Source organism: Macaca nemestrina, chromosome 2 (genome assembly GCF_043159975.1).
Source record: "Macaca nemestrina isolate mMacNem1 chromosome 2, mMacNem.hap1, whole genome shotgun sequence".
Classification (NCBI taxonomy): domain Eukaryota; kingdom Metazoa; phylum Chordata; class Mammalia; order Primates; family Cercopithecidae; genus Macaca; species Macaca nemestrina.
In genome coordinates, this window is record NC_092126.1 from 184,038,583 (window position 1) to 184,050,191 (window position 11,609).

Sequence of the window (11,609 nt, forward strand, 5' to 3'; positions counted from 1 at the left end):
CTGGGTGGCCTCGGGAAAGACATTAACCTTTCTGATTTTTTGCACCTGTAAAATTAACTTTTAGTTACAATTAGCTCCAAGGTCTTTTCCAGTATTTTACCTTTTGTGATTCTCTAAGGTTTGTTTTTTTAATTTCCAAGTAGTTGTAATAGGTACTGGATAAGTAAAACGGCTTATCTTGAAACCTCATCTCAGATACTCTGTTGGAGGCAAGTAGCAATTTTAAATTACTTTCTTCTAGGTATGTGAATTAAAGTTTAGAAAAATGTGAAACTTTTACATTTGATAGGGTGGAAATTTATATCCTATTTAAGAGAAGTATGAGGAAATTTTTGATAATGAGAGAAACCACAAGTATGAGTGGTTCTTTAGAAACTTGTTCTATGAGAATTAAAAAGAGATTTCTTCCAGTGAAAGAACAAAGGAGATGTCACATATGACTGCATCTGCATATCCTGAAAGATTTGCTGAAGGCAAGAAGGGTCAGTTTTTGTTGTCCAGGAGGGACAATGAAAGTGAGCACCAAATAAATACAGGACACTGAAGGTGAATTGTCAGGTGTGTGTTCATATTTTACATAGTCAGCTAAAGTTGTTGCTTTTGCTCTTATCCTACATTTAGAAGTTAGAATTCATTATTTTTATTTTAATTGATTATGATCCGTTTTGGTGAACACTTTTTGTTTCATTCACTCCAGTGTGATCTGATGCAATTTCAATGGCTTCATGGATTTGAGTACACAGGGCTCCAGGCTTACAGACATTCTAACCTTGTGTGACTCCCTTTAACCCCATTCCTGCAAATCTGCTTGAGGAAAAACTATGAAGAACGTTCTTCCTCAAACAACAAACAGTTACTAAAGTGATAGAGGGATCTCTGATTAGCAGCTTTGCTCTGTTGGTGTTGAAATGTGGTTCATGCTCATACTTCTCACTCCTTATCTCTCTAGAAAGGGGGAGTTTAGTAGAGCTATAATTTAGTACTGCGGGGTGTAAACAGGTCTGCCAGGTCACTGGAAGATCTTCTTCATTATATTCTTAGCATTTTGTGACAACTTATGAACAGGTTCTTTAAAAAAAATGTGTATTCCTTTAGGGATTGAGAGATCCTTTTCACACAATGCTAAAAAGAAAGATTCTCTAAATTCCTAAGGGCATTCATTCTCCCCTTAATTCTCCTCTCCTCTCCTTTCGGTTTTCTTTTCACTCAATAGTTAGAATAGTGCACCATTCACAAGAATACACTCAAGTTTCACAATCTGTACCTTCTTTAACTTATGTACATGTATGTTTATAGGGGTCTGGTTGAAGAGAAGCAGGTCAAAGCAGAAACACCTAGCTCCCAGAGGGTTACTTGGAGGACCAGAGGTTTTAGGAAATACAGTGTGTCTCAATCTCTCTGCAAGTTTCCACACCAAAGTGAGTAACCATGGATAAGGAGTAAATTGCTGTTTCTAACTTTTAGCTTGCAAATAAGCACTCAACATTACGCTTTTCAGGAGACTGAGGGTTGGTTTTGTAGACATGACCCATCCATTAGTTAAAAACATGTTTTAAGGATTTTTTTTTTTACTCATAGTATAGCTTTTAGAATTATGACTCGCAAATTACTGTGGGTTTTTAAATATGGGCAAACCTGAAATCATTTTCATCATTAGAACCAAGCTGTTCTTTTCTGTTAAAGAAGGAGGGCTAAGGAGAGGGGCAGAGTAAAGACGGATCTTATACTTTCATTGATTAAAAAACAACAAATAAAAAGACAAGAGCAGACATGGATTTTTACTCTTCCCCATCCCCTCATGTTCACATAAATGAGGGTTGGGGGAAGTTACATTTCGTAACAGAGCTCCTAATCTTGCTTTTCTCCTAGGGCACTTCTGTGATTCCTCCAGCTTCTCTTTCAAGTCCCTTTTCACCCCAATCCCTTCTCCTTGATTTTTGTTTCACAAATAGGAATAAAGTGGCATATGTTTTCTGATCATGAAAAGGATATCATTTTATAATTTTGACATTAGGAGAACATCTAAAATGCACGTTTCTGTAGGAACAGCAAGCCCTCAAAATCAGTAGAGTGCCCTTCTTGTGTCTCTAATGAAAGGGGCAGTTTCTCATCTTGTCTTTTCTGAGAAACATTAAGAAGTCCTCCCAAGCCCGCTGCAATGCATTGGTTGGGTATAGTCATGGACTTGATCAGGAGGCAGCTACATAATGGCAAAAAGAAGAGACTCACGTGAAGTATCCACATCCTATGCAGAAGGGGAGATTGGGGGGCAACTACATGAAACTTCAACATTGATTTTTCTAAAAGCTTAAGAAGAGTAGTGTCATCTTGCTTGGTATGTACCCTATGGAGAAAGGATAGCTTTGCCCCTGGGAACGTTAGATCATGAGCAAACTAAGATGATCTCACTCAGTTATTTAGGGGCTTGAACTTGATAGGACATAGGGAAGGCAGTTACTGCTAAAAGGTTCATAGCTGGTCCAGTGCATTAATTGCCAGAGAAAGCAGAAGCAAACCCTTGGAGAATACTTTTATCCCCAAACTTAGGAATAACTGGAAGCTCATTTAAACTGGGAGCATTTCCCCCTCCACCCCAAGGAAAGATAACTTCCCTCAAGGGGATCAGGAGAATGAAGCAGCGTATTTTCATCCTTGTGATAATGGATGTGAGTCAGGCACTATCATAAAAGAAGAATTAACTTGAATGTGCCACATACTTGGTTTGGCCTTGTCCCATACCTGTACTCTTGTCATGGTTGATTACCTATGTACATCAGATATAAAGCAAGCAGTCTGCATTGTGGCATGAGATAAAAGGTATGTTAATATGCTCAGGCCACATACTATCTTGGCCAATAGTAATTTTATATCATTTGCTTAAAGGAAACTGCACTTCTTGCAATATTTTTTTCTAATGAAGAAAAATTTAACATGACTGAAAGTTTACATATAACTCTTGCATTTGAGTAACAGCACTGAATCCTCTCCATCTCAAACAGATCTTTTAAATATTTTTATTACTTTTGATATGCAAAAGCTAAGGAGAAACGGTTTGGAAGACCTAAGTTAAATTTCTAATGAGTCTTGTTTTGTTAATAGGGGAGAATTTTATACAGCTTCGATGAGTTTTTTCTTTCCACATGAGATAATATAAACAAACAAAAAATAAAGAATTCATTTCTCTTCTTACTTTAAGAACCTTAAGGGCTAAAAGAGTGGTTTGGTTTCCTGACTGGCAGTTTTGGTTTGCCTTCTCTAAGTGGTCTTGTGCAATTCCCCAGAGGAAACATTTGAAGAGGTTTTTTCTCCCACATGAGAGAGTTTCATCCCACACAACCCACAGAATTTGATGGCAAACTTCATGGACCAAGTGTCTGGTTTTACAGAAGTGGCTGTGGTGTATGTTTTTCTTTTCACAGGTGCACATTTATTCTACCTTAGGAATAAGAAGAGATCATTTTATTTTAAAGAGGGTAGTTTAAACACTGATAATTGGATGCCAATCAGGTAGGTTTTAATTTACTAAATGAGGGGGAAAACGTGTGGAAAAAAGGATTAAAACTTCCAAAGCCTTTCTAGCTGATCTTTCTTTACAACCATCTGGTGTGCACAGAAATATTGTATAATCTGGCCTGTATTATTCTCTTACTGTGAAACATATTGAAACGCTTTGTGTTTAGGTGTGTGTACAGAAATTCATGAAGTTCTTTTATACACTTTCTTAGTTCCATCACAATTCTCATTTTAGGATGTCGTGAAAAGATAGCCTGGTGAGAGAGTACATTCTACCCTGGCTTGTAAATTTGGATTTGTTCTTTCCTATCTACCAGCCACCTGATTACTTATACTGTCCCCGTGCAAAGGGCACCCGTTCACATCATTTTTTCCAAGCGCTAAAACCTGGAAAGATATTTTTTAAAGGACTACAGAAGCTGTCTTGGGGGTTTGGAAAACATCACAAAATTGTTAGCAGACCTTTTGACTGTGCTATTTTTAGGAAGTTAACTGTGTTCTTTCAAAGTACATTTTCAAATGACATTTTTGACGTTTGCCTTGCCCCCACTGATGTGTGAAATATGTACAATGAAAAACGTCAGTACAACACCCCAAACAGATACATTTTAACCTCAGCAACAGTCAGCAACAGGAGAAAAAGTGATTAAAAAGAGAAAGGTTTTCGCAATATTTATGCTGCTGTTTCTTCTCTAAAGGAGCTTTTATTTTACCATTCAAACAGAAGTTTGTTTTCAAACCAGTTGCTAGTTAAAGGAGCAGCGGATCGCGCATCCGTAAGAATCAGCTCTAACCAAACAGCAAACGCGTTGGCCAGACGGTGTCTTATTCCCCCACAGCAACCCCCGGTAGGTCAGCTGCCTGCAGAAGCGCTATCTTACCTTAAGCACGTAAGATCAGGGAGAGAGGCTCGCGGGCTCCCACGGAGAGGATCGGGGAAGGGCTGTGATCCGCTGCTGGTAACATGCACTTGGCTTTTATGGGCAGGTGGGAGGAGCTGCTCCTCATAGTAGGTGGGCAGGGAAGGAGCGGCGGGCGGGCAGCCTCTGGAGGAGCTGGACACTCTTCTCTGGGGAGGGGAGGAGAGGGCAGAGACGGGAGCCCGCGAGGCGGAGGAGAGACGACCGGGCGGGGGAGGGGGGGCGCGGTCACGACGGAGGAAGGAGTGGAAAAGGGAGAGAGGGAGAAGGGAAAAAAGAGAGGGAACGAGATATAGAGAAAGGGATCTAGACCACAGATGGGGAAAGGTGGGGGAGAAAATGAATAGCAGAGAGACAGAGAGAGAGAGAGAGCGCGCGAGAGAGAGTCTGGGAGGAAAGGGGAATTGGAGTATTTTCCGTTTTTGCATGACATTTTTTGGCAGAGGGAGTTGTGGGTGATTGTGACTTTTGAAGGTGTTTTCTGGGAATTTGGGAATTTGAAAAGCTACATAGCGGTCCGGGAGAACTGAAGGGTTTCTAAGCGAGGCAAGGGAGGGGAAGCGGGGCGTCCGAGCAGCAGAGCCGAAGTGCAGGCTTGGACCCGAACCTGGAGCCGGAGGCACTGACACAGCCTGGAACCAGGCAGCCCCCAGCCCGCAGCCCTGTCCCACCGCCCGCAGGTGAAAATCGCCCCGTCCCTCTCCCTCCAGGCAAGGCTTATTTGACAAGAAAGTTCCTGCGCTCCCTGTCTTCTGAGCATCCAGAGGCCCCTCTTGAGACTTCGGCAGCATTAAAGTAAATCCAGCAACGGGGAGGATCCGCGAGGACTTGCTTGTGGAGAGAGGAACCTCAGAACCAGCCTGGGTCTTCCAGCATCTGCTTATGTAACATAGGATTTCAGAGCTCTCTGCCCTCTGGTTATTTTCGGTATTTAAAACACTCTCATTCCTAACAATCGGAAAACGTCTTGGTGCCACAGCTCTTTCTCAGTGTGTCTTAAACATTAAGAGAGGATTCAACCAACAAGTGGCTAAAGGATCAGTCTGAAATTACTAAGAAATGCATTCAGAGAAAGAAAAACAAGCTCCTTTCGCTGCTGAGTGGTGACTCACTTCCTAGCCCAAGCCTGATTTTTGCCACCAAAGAAATTAAAGCATTTTAAAAGAGAACCTGAGACTTGGGGTGGGAGATGCAGTACCGGGAGGGGGAGAAGGCAGGAATGGGAGGGGGGAGAGATGAGTAGGCTAGAAATAATAAAGGAATGAAATAATTGTACTGAATATGTATATGTACTTGATTCAGTGTTCACCACAACCTTATGAGGTAGGTATGATTCATATAGCGCAGATTTTTTTTTTTTTTTTAAATTTAAAGAAAGGCATCTCTAAGGGTTTAAATAACTGGCTCAAGCTAGTGAGATGGGGAACCACAGCTAGCCGGCTTGCAAACCTTAGGCACTCTTCAGTACATCAGGCTGCCACATAGAACACTTAGGTTGGTCTCAAGTTAGATCCTGATGTCTTTGGCTGGTACCAAGCTCCAAGAGAAGGAAACATGATGGTGAAGAGCAGAATTACTCAAACTTAGCACTACTGAAACTTTCTCGAGGATATTTCTTTGTTGTAGGGATCTTTCCTGTGCATTGTAGAATGTTAAGCAGTATCCCCGGTCTCTACCCACCAGATGCCAGTAGCAGTACCCATTCCGCACTCCCCACCCAGTTGTGAAAATAAAAAATGTCTCTAGATTTAGCCAATTGTCCCTGAGGGGCAAAATCCCCTCCTCTTCTTAAGAACTATTGGTCTAAAAAAGGTCCACAACCATAAAAAAGCATTTTAAAAGAATCTATTAAGAAAATACCCAATAGTGCCATTTGGGTAATAATAATACTTACATCCATATGTGCCGAGTTTACACTGGACTTAGTTTTTTACATATGTATTTCCATCTGTTAGCTTCAAGAGCTCAAAGCCTCAATTGCTTCCTTTGTAACTAAGCTCATTCTCAATTGGTTACACATGGGAGTCAATGAACTAAACTCCCATGTGCCTGGGATATGAAGCAAGAACAATCATATGAAATAAAAAATTTAAAATTTTTATTGTAAACACAAATTTGACATCAGAGTTTTCAAATTTATTCATGATGTTTTGCATTATTGATTATTTGCCTTAATTTTTATAATTTTTAATCTCTACGTTCCCTATTCAAATTATATTCAATAATTTTTTGGCTGCACAAAGTTATAGCTAGTGGCTTACTAGCTAGCAAAAAATAAGTGCTCAATAAATATAAATATATATAGTCTGGCTAATTGAATAAACAGCAGTATTGAGCACTGACAATAGAGATCGGTCAGCATTTGTTAGTTTAATGAATACTTAGAAAGCTCAAACTTTCACATCAACTTTTCTGCCCATTTGCTATTTGGTTTTACACTCTTCTTACCCTCCCTAACTCAGTTTTCCTCTTCCCAAGTAGCATGTCTTTTGAGGACATGGACAAATCTACTGAGTGAAGTCTGTCAAATGAATAACACTTGTTACTCGACCTAGAAATAGGACTGCATTATTTATTCTTGGACCTAACCCTGAAATCAGATGTGATTTTACAAGCACGATAGCACTTTTGGAACTTTTTAATTTAGCAAAGAAATGTGTTCTGGGGAGACAAAATGGAACTCTTAGAGGAGAATCTGGGTGATAAAGCATGTTAGTAAATACCCTTATCGATTACAACAAATCATGTTTTCAATCCTAAGTTAATGCCTCTCAAACATTCCAGTTCCATCACATACGTATTAAAAAAAAAAAAAAAAACCCGAAAGGGAAGAAAAGCACATTTGAAGAAAAGACAATTGATGGCTGTAAGCTGTATTTCTCTTCTTATTTTTAATTCTTTCCTCCTTTCAAACCTGATTATCCAGCCAACATAACAAAAGCACTGCTTTCATTTTGTTTGGATGGCACTTATGATTAGTTCCTTTCTCCCGTTCACACTTGCCTGAATCTGATTCAGTAGCAGATCTGGACAACAAGTCAGGAATCCAGGAATGTGATCTCTTTGCTGACTCTTAGTGTGCCCTTCCTAGAATCAATCTGAAGGTGACTGAGGTTTGAAATGACCTAGTTTGGTCTTCTGTGGAAGGAAAGGAATCCAATGACAACATACTAGATGCTCTGAAGTTTCCATTGTGTGGCTATAACAGCTACAGATCATTACCTTACTTTTGAGAACTTTGCAAATGTAATCCTTTTTTGGAGTTTATTTTGAATTAATCAGTTAACAAATATTTATTAAAAATGGATATCAATGTGAGGTATTCAAAGCAGAAGAAAATAAGACATCTGTTCTCACAAAGGAAGAAAAGCATGAAATCTTGATAGTTGAATTTTAGTGAAGAGACTTCAGGGAGGAGGTGGCATTTGAGCTGAGCCATGGAAAGTAGCATTTGAATAGATGAGCGATGCACAGTAGTACATTCCAGACAAGGGAGGGTATGTGCGCAACCAGGGAAATCACAGGAATATTCAGAAGGTGGTGAATTGGCCAGCATGACAGAATAGAAGGGTTTATGTAGTAGAACAATGAGGCTGAGAAATGGAGAGGAGGGATGAGGTCACCTCAGTAGTCTGAACTGTATTCTGTAAGCAATGCAGAATCGATGAAGATTTTTGAGCAATAGAATGGCATGGTGAAAATGGCATATTTTCAAGATTTCATTTTTCTTTGAATATAGGGTCTTTATTGTAACTTTGCAGATAAATGCTTGCCTGTACCTCTCGGACTGTTGGGAATAGAGGACACAGAGTGTTTGCATCCTGCAGACTTGGAGGCCTGAGCAAGGTGGCAGAAACAGTAGTGGTTCTAGCCCAGTTTCCCTGGAGTGCCCTGTGTGGTTGCAGGAAGGGAGTAGGAAGGCAGGATCCTCTCACGGTGTGGCCAGGATGACATATGGAATTCACATAAAGGGTGGTGTCTTCTCTGTGTGTCCGAGGAGCCCAGTCTCTTTCTCACCTGATGTAGCTTTACATTATCCCTAAATAATATACCTGATCCATGAGATCCTTGAGTTTTCAACGATTTCTGGATCAGAAAACAATGCGATCTGGCTTTAAAAACTTCACATTCACATCTATGTTCTCAAATAGTTAATTTTCAACTATTTGTTTGTGCTGCCCAGGCCAGATTTCAAGCTCTGATTCTTCCTTTCACTCCTTAGAGCTTTAAAATGCAAATGAATGTGGCTTTTGGCCTAAGCAAAAGTCACAGACAGGTGTGCTCACTTGAAGCAAATCTGACAATTTGAAATACGGTACAGAAATTTGCTCTCCATCTATCAAATGACTCATCCGTCAGTCAGTCTTAGTCCGTGCTAAGCATGACCATATATGATCGTAGTCCGTAAGGCACTTAAAATTGCCAACTCTCCTAGGGCATTTAAAATGGGATTTTATTTACAAAAATGGAAAACGCTTTATAGCACAGAAGACAGGCACACCTCTTACGCATTCCAAAGGACCATTGGATTTTGTGAGTCACTGTTTTCCTGTTGGCCCATAGGGTAGAGCTGACTGATGTGGGTGACCCCACAGATGACTGCCTCACAGTTCCTGCTGGCTTTGCAAAGAGCAGTGCATGGAGAGTCAGAAAATCTGGAGTTCAGTCCCAGTTCTGCCACTAACTATCCAAGTGAAAACTTGGGGTAGGTGTTTTATCCTTTTTGGACTCAGTGTTTGCATTTGTAAATGTGTTTGCATTTGTAAAATAAGGAGGCTTAACCAGACCCTCTCAAAAGTTCTTTCCACCTTCCAGATGCCTGCTCTGTGCCAGTTGGTGGGCATTCCACTTGCTCAACATCCCCATGAAGTCAACTCAACATACAATGCTACACATGCTCAATTTAGGTATGTGTCTTAGGGTTCTCAGGAGGAAGAGAACCAGTAGGAGATACACACACACACACACACACAACACACACACATACCAGTAGGATATATAGGAGTTTATCAGGGATAATTGAATCACATGGTTACAAGGTGAAGTGCCCTGCAAGCTGGGGAAAGAGAGAAGCCAGTAATGGCTGAAAATCTGAAAGCCTCAAAACCAGGGAAGCTGACAGTGCAGCACTCACTCAGTCTGAGGCTGAAGGCACGAGAGCCCCTGGGGGGCTGCTGCTGCAAGTCTCAGAGTCCAAAGGCTGAAGAACCTGGAGTTTGATGTCCAAGGACAGGAGGAGGAGAAGCTGAGTTTCCAGCACCACATGGGAAGAGAGAAAGAGAAATCTGACTTAGAAAGCAAGCTATGTATCCCCCTTCTTCCACCTGCTTTGTTCTAGCTACCCTGACAGCTGATTGGGTGGTGCCCACTTGCACTGAGGGTGGGTCTTCCTCTCCTAGTCCACTGATTCAAATGTCCATCTCCTCTGGCAACACCCTCACAGACCCACCCAGAAAGAATGCTTCATCAGCCATCTAGGTATCCCTCAATCCAGTTAAACTGATGTCTAATATTAACCATCACAGCATGGAAGAGCTCCTAATTCATTACTGGAGTGTTTGTTCCAAGGAGAGTACACCTTAATATTAAACCTTTTTTGTATCCTAGGTACAGAATCCCAAAAGGTGGGGCTTACCATTGTTCCTTAAGTAGCTCTTTACTGCAACCATTGCCTCTCTAAGTTTCAAGTCTTGGTAAGCATCTCCCAGACCCAGCCATCAGCCCTTTAACTCTATTCTTCTGAAGCAAGTAGTATTGTCCTTTTGATTGACGGAAATGTAACCACACCACACAGATCTCTGGTTTCTGAAAATTTTCCCTGTTGTGACAAATTTACTTGATGTCTGCATATATTAGCTTGATTTCCTAAGAAACTCTCTATTCCCACTGTAAATGGTTCCTTCTCCCCAGTGCTGTACCCCCTTTATTTAATTAGGAAAAATGTGGTCACCCTTTTTGCTATAAAGTAAATTATTGTAGCTCTTTCTAGTTCTCCAAACTATTAGACTTTTATTAAGGTCTCTGAACCTTTTTTTCAGCTTTCACTCTCCCTATTACCAATGTCAACTAAAGTCACCTCAACCTTTATTTATTCCTTAAGGAATTTAATTGTTGAGATTCTCTCATGGGGGCAGGGCAATGGAAGGAGAGCAATGTAGCCCAGGTATTTTTTTTTTCCCACTCAAGGGTAGAAAACTAAAAAGCCTTCCAGGGGAGTAGAAATAGAATTCACTCCCACTATGTGCTATCTTAGACCCTAGCTACCATACGGGAATTGTCTTAATCCTAGACTTCCCTTATGAATAATTCCTTGTCTCTGCTTTATCGTCTATCTTCTGTTCCATCTACTCATGGTTTAGTCTCTTATGTTCTTATTAATATTTACCTCATGTTCAATTTTAGTAAATCCAGTATTTTCTGCTCAGTTATTATATCTTATACAGCCTAAGATTTTTCATGATTTGAAAACTCTGATTTGAAAGGCAAAAACGAAGATCTGGGATGAGAGATCTAACAGGTGTGCTGGCCTGAGACTGGCATGTCCTATTCCCAAACCACCTCCCATGCTGCCTCCAGAGCAATCACCGTAAACCCGGCAAAAATTATGTGATACCCTTGTTCAGACATTGTTGATGGCATCACACCATTTACAAAAACCCCTAAATTTGTGGTTGGCATTCAAAGCCCCTTTCCAAGGTTCAGGACCAGTCTTTATTTCCATTCTGATTTACATACCTTATGCTTCAGTCAGGGGAAACAATCTGCTTTTCAAAATGTTTGTTTGTCAACTTTTCAGATCCCGCATGGGGGCTAATGGAGCTCCTGCTGCTGGGTCCACCTACGGACACATGCTCAAATCCTTTATTACTTCCATGCCACCTTCAGGAAATGATTTCTGGTTAGTTTTATGAAGTGCCAAGGAAAATTGGTGCTTCTCTTATGCAATTTTTTACAGTCTACCTTGTCTTATACATATGTTAACCTCTTTTCTTTTCAACTTTACTGCTTTTTCCTTGAGAGCCTAACCCTTTTTCCTGACACTAAGCCTAGCATAGAGTAAGGTGGTCAATATGTATCTGTGAATTGTAGAGATTAAAAAATAAATACTCTCTTATCTTTCCCTATTCCCAGCCCCCTTTACCCCATTTGCCTCAAAACAAAACAAAAACAAACATT

The 11,609-nt window shown here is 40.6% G+C and overlaps 1 protein-coding gene and 1 long non-coding RNA gene across 6 annotated transcripts in view; one reads left to right on the forward strand and one right to left on the reverse strand.

Moving 5' to 3' along the window:
* The window catches only part of LOC105477469 (collagen type VIII alpha 1 chain), a 150,299-nt gene extending 145,815 nt beyond the window's left edge, over positions 1-4,484 (reverse strand). For all 5 annotated transcript variants that reach the window (XM_011733975.3, XM_011733974.3, XM_011733972.3 and 2 more), the window contains exon 1: positions 4,395-4,484. The gene's annotated coding sequence lies outside the window, so the exon portion shown is untranslated. The remainder of the gene's footprint in view (positions 1-4,394) is intronic.
* Positions 145-3,626, forward strand: LOC112425880 (uncharacterized). Its single transcript, XR_011620397.1, has 3 exons — positions 145-558; positions 1,297-1,418; positions 3,420-3,626. It is a non-coding gene; the product is annotated as an uncharacterized lncRNA (long non-coding RNA).
* Positions 4,485-11,609: the final 7,125 nt, after the last annotated feature.